We start from the raw sequence: 6,000 nt of genomic DNA, 5'->3' as shown, positions 1-6,000 counted from the left end.
ATCGACTTTCGAGCCCGTAGACTAAAATTTCAGTCTCCTTAATTTCATTTGAAAACAAAAAAATATGATTCAGACTGCATTATAATCTTTCCGTCAGATACTTCGTTTGCAGTCTACTAAGGTGTATTTTTGCAATTGACAAAATTCTTGACTTTTTAGTGATGACTGCTGGCCTAAGTCTTCTTACGATAATAAACGAGTAGACTTCTATAGTGACAGTTTTTGGAATTGACCAAAATATTTAAGCATTGACCGTAATATTATTATATTAAAATAATTATTTGACTGTAAAAGAAGTCTACTAATTAAAATTTTTAATGTTGGTCAACTCCAAAAATGACCACGACAGAATGCAAACGAAGTCATCATTACTATAGACTTCAAATGTAGTCTACTTGGCAAAAGTAAAACTTGGTCAATTGCAATACTAACCATGACGAAGTTTACATTTTCTTCTTGACGGATAGATGAAGTCTACTTGTTAGACAGAAGTCTACTGTAAAGTCAATGGGTTGGTCAATTGCAAAAATAACCAGAGTAAACTATAATTGAAGTTAACAGGTGGAACTTTCCATTGAAGTCTACCTATTTTTATCTATTTAATTGCAAAACTGACCAAAAAACTAACAAAAGATGACCACAGAAGAAGTCAACCGGTTCTAGTAGACTTCGTCCGCTGTCTGCTTTGTTAAATTGTAATTACAAAAATAGACCACAAAAAATAGACTTCATTTGAAGTTATCTTCGTATAGTCTCGTTTATATCTACCCGTTGACGTCAACATGAAGTCAACAGATTTTGAAAACATAATTATTGCAAATGTGAATAATTTTTAAGATTTTCTTGTTGTATTCTTTGATATAAGTTATTTACTTGCCTCTGTATGTTTTTGACATGAATCCATACTATACATATGGAGAAATCAAATTTTTGGTTTTCATAGGCAGTTAGGTCATTAAAGTAGACTAATTTATGAAGTCAAACCGTTGGAGTTATCTGTGAAGTATGTATATTTGAAATAGTGTTTAATTGAAATTTATAAATTTTTCTTTTTGATTTTGTAGTTCAAAATGTTTTGTATCGGTTATGTACTTGCCTCTGTCTATTATTGTCATGATAATATATTATACTTTTGGATCAATCATGTTTTTGGTTTTGTTAGGCATCTAGGTTATTGATTTAAGACTTCTACGGATAGTCAGCTATGTAATGAGTAATTGACTTGCTACTTACTCTTTCAGGTAGATGGCGCAAATACCTGTTGTTTACGGAGTATGGGCGACGAGAAATGGGTTCTGGCATTTTGATATGGATGGATGCAAAGGTGGGAGAAAGTTTTTTTTGCGACACGGTTGTACATACGCTGAACTTCTTGAAATGGCTGTAGAAGATTATCTGATTGACAAAGAAACAGAGATGGTTCAGTTATCGCATCCCTTAACAGAGATGATGCTTCAGCAATTGCCCCAAGATACCCCTCCTGTCTATGTCACAAATGATAGATCAGTTTAGAACTTGAAGGATTTTAGTAGTAGGAATGTTGCTCGCCTTTGCGTCTCTACGCGATGCATGGATGGACAGTCGGTTAAGGGATGTGTTAATGATATAAATAACTCTTGTTCTATTGCCAATGGGGAGCCAACAGATGAATTTGGTGACGATGTAGATCCTGGTGCCGATGAAGGTGTAGAAGAATGTGAAGAAGCTCTCCATGACACTACAAATGAGAAGCCAAAAGATGTTGATGACGTGGATTTCGATTACAGTGAGTACGGGAAATTTGAAAATGAAGATGACGATGAAGATGGAGATCACCCAGATGTAGATCCTAAAGAAGGGAAACCGTTTGTTGGTGGTATTCATGGACAGTTAAATAATCCTTGGATAGACCAACTGAAAGTAGATCAATGCTTTCCATGCAAACATGATGTCATAACAAAGGTGCGTTTGACCGCTATTATGCTAAAATTCTCTTTCAAAATTAAGAAGTCCACAAAGTCTCGGTTGGTGGCAATATGCTTTGTGCCAGGATGCACGTGGAGGGTCGTAGCCACTATGAAGAATGATCCAACCACTTTTTGGGTCACCAAATATCTGAACGTGCATACATGTTTATTGTGGACCGCATAGCTCACTGTAAGCGTTGCACCTCCAAATATATTGGGATGCTTTTTGTAGACCGGGTAGGAATAGTAGATGGTGTTGCCTCACAACATATCCAAGATTCAATGAGGACAATGTTCGGCATGACATTGGATTACACAACTTCGTACAGGGCTTTACAATATGCCTTGGAATATGTGAGAGGAAACGCCAAATCTGGATATGCGAAGTTGCCTTATTGTCTTAGAAAAATAGAGCAGTCAAACCCGGGAAGTGTCGTTGACCTTGTTGTTGATGACGAGCATAGGTTTAAGTACCTTTTCCTATCTTTCGATGCTTCAATCCGTGGTTTCAATTACGTGAGGCGAGTTATTGTGGTTGATGGGACCCATCTCACCAGAAAGTATGAAGGTGTATTGCTAGTCGCTTGCGCACAGGATGGTAACTTTCAGATAATTCTATTGGCTTTTGGAATTGTCAACTCAGAGTGTGATGCTTCATGGGATTGGTTTTTCACCAAATTAAGTGAGTGTATCTCGGATGAAAATCCACTGGTAGTAGTTTCGGATAGGTGCAGTTCAATAGCTAAAGCATGTGGCATTGTTATGGCATGGGCAACACGAGGAATATGTTACTACCATCTCCAACAAAACATAATTTCTAATTTCTGTGGGAAGCAACTGAAAGGGGCAGCATATGCGCATACGTATGATGATTACAACCGCTACATGGCTTCCTTTACTAACGTAAATCCGACCCTTGCAGCGTACTTGGATGAGGCAGATCCAGCTTTATGGTATCGGGTTTACTGTCCAGGAGATAGATACAACATCAAGACTAGCAACATTGCGGAATCTATCAACTCCATGCTAAAGAAAGCCAAAGATTATCCCATCACATATCTCATTGAGTTTATTAAGAAAAAGTTAGGTAGGTGGTATTGGAAAAGACGAGAGGATGCACTTAGTCTGACAACCACTTTTAGGCGATGACGGTAGAACGCATTGAAGGCTGGCGTTTCTACGTTAGGGGTGGGCAACGTGACTGTTTGGTTAACTTGGAAGCAAAATCTTGTTCATGCGGGGTGTTTGATATTGAGAAAATTCCATGTTCACATGCAATTAAAGCTGTCAAGTCAAGCGGATGGCATATGTCTACCGTAGTCGAAGCTTACTATAGAAAATATTATGTTTATGCGTCGTAGGCGGCTACCATCATGCCCAATGTTGAGCACGATCCAATTGGGACAGATATCCGATGTATACCTCCCATACCGAAGCGGAAGCCTTGAAGGCAAAAGAAGTCTCGTTGGCTAACATGGCTAGAACTGTCACATAAAAATGGGAGCAACCGAGGAGGTCTCATAAGCAATATGCTTGTTCAAAATGCATACAGCTTGGACATACTCGACTTCATTGTGTAAGTAACAATCCCACTTGATATATTTTTAACGTTTTGTATATGATCGTTTGTTACACTAACAATCATCGTGAAGTCATCTCGAGTTTCCCTAGCTATAATTTGTCTCTGTAATTTTTCGGGATTATCCCACGTGTTCAAGACGACATTATTAAAGACTAGTACGTAACTATCATTTACTCGTAAGACCATTTTATGATACTCCTCTTCTTGAACGACCACAATCAGCTAGAGAATGATGAGCCAAATTTCGAGGTCAGTTTCTGATACAAATTCGCATATACAAATAACTGGTCCAATCTGCAACTACTGCGGTAGATCAACGATTATTGTGAAATTATGGACAGATGCAAATCCGTGAAGAAATTTCTTCAGATGCACTGTTCATGGGTTTTCCCATTGGTCAGACGCAGAACCATCACGTGGTTGGCAAAGGCGGAGCTTATTGGATGCGAGGGATAAGATACGTCGGCAAAGAGAAGAAATCAAGGTACTTAAAGAATCTGTAAGAGAAATGAAAGAACAAGTTGTTAACGGTTTGGTGAACTCTAGGGTGGTTAACACATATGAGGAAGACAAGAAGAAGTTTGAATGTGACTTACTGGCAGCGAATGAAAGGGAAAAAATGCTTCGACAATTTATGGTTCTCTCTTGGATAGGTTTCATTGTTGTCATCGCAATGTGTCTTGGGATGTGTACCAAGTCTCTAAGTTAACTTCAATCTGATGTCTACTAAGCTTTCGATGTATGATGCGTTTCTCTCTACATTCAATGTACCCTTTCGATATCTCTGCATTCGTTGTACCCTTTCGCTGTCTCTACATTCGTTGTAACCTTTTGATATCTCTACATTCGTTGTACCCTTTCTATTTCTCTACATTCATTGTATCGTTGCCGTCTCAATTTCACCTATAAATATCCTCTCAATTTACACTCAATCTATTGCATCTCCTTCTTCGATAACAAGAGAATAAATTGGTTACGAGCTATGGCCGGAGAGAGTTCCAGTAAGCGTAAGCGAAGCATTTCCGATTTCGAGTGGGAAGAGGAAGTAATAGATGCCATGAAAGACGCTTTTGAGAGGACGAGAGTCGTGGTTGAAGAAGAGACGAAGGACCGCTTTAAAGCCATTCTTCGTATGATGAGAGATCACATGAAGAAGAAGGAAGAGGCTACCGCCCTTGTGCATCAAGTGGATCTGATCGACGCTCAACTATCCCAACTGAATCAAATATTGGGTCAACAACTTGTCGACTTCGAGGCAGAGCACAAGAGGTTAGAGGAGATGAGAGAGGTTGCGGAAGCTGATGTCAAACAGTGTGTGGTTCCTCCTCCTATTGATTGGGGCAAACTTCATGTCCGTCTCGACGATTAGTTGCATCACCCAAACTCCTATTTGTATTTTATTTTTGAACTTAATGTATGCATTCTGAATATCTATTTCTCTATTTCTATCGGTCAACTCTACATGTCCAATGTGCATCAAGATCCTTTCGAAGTCTCTAAATTAACTTCAGAAATATGTCTACTAGGCTATCGCTGTACGTTATTGTTTAGAGATGACTACAAGTAATTAATATTTTAATAACTAACTAATGAGGAACAGACAAGTGTAAAAATAAACAGATTCGACAAAAAAAAAAGCATCGGTTCTCTCTTTTCTGTATTATTTTATTAATATTTTAATAAAAAATTTAAATAACACATTCCCTGATAAAGTTTATAACTCGGTCACATTTTATATTATTTTATATTGCTTCTCTGGTTTCGACAGCAAGAATAGAGTATTGGCGGGAGAGCAGATAAAAAAGCACTTTGTTGGATTTTATTGTAACTCTGTAGATGGATTGGCATTAGGTCCGACATCAAAAGGATGAACCACTGTTTTAGTATTGAGATGTTAGGTGAGACGATTCCACAAAAATATATGGATAGCAGCCTATCATCATAGTTAAACAAAAAATTTAACTACGAGAACAAAAGTTCTACATGTCTATTGGACAACAATATCCATTCGAAGTCTCCAAGTTAACTTCAGAAATATGTCTACTAGGCTTTCGCTGTACGCTATTGTTTAGAGAAGACTACAAGTAATTAATATTTTAATAACTAACTAATGAGGAACAGACAAGTGTACGCTATTATTAACGTTTAACGTTTGAAGTTATGTATATGTTACGAAAAACTGACCAAAAAATACCAATATCCCATGTATAACTAGTAGAAAACAAGAACAATCATCCTTACACATTAGAGTTTAAAAGGAGGATCACACAAAAAATATCAAGATCCCGCCCATCATCAGAGTTTAATCAGTAGGATCCCACCCACAAAATATAAAGATCCCCCAAACAGAAACAAAACATCAACCCCACATAATGCTAATGAGTCATACATACTTAAAACAAGAGTTTAAGTCTTTCAAACAAAGTTTATAGTTAGTCCCGTATTGGAGGAGGATCATAGAGCCCAAAGTCG

The sequence above is a fragment of the Camelina sativa genome, chromosome 19 (genome assembly GCF_000633955.1).
Source record: "Camelina sativa cultivar DH55 chromosome 19, Cs, whole genome shotgun sequence".
In the NCBI taxonomy this organism is placed as follows: Eukaryota; Viridiplantae; Streptophyta; class Magnoliopsida; order Brassicales; family Brassicaceae; genus Camelina; species Camelina sativa.
The sequence above is the reverse complement of the archived record's forward strand: the minus strand, read 5'-3'. Positions refer to the sequence as shown.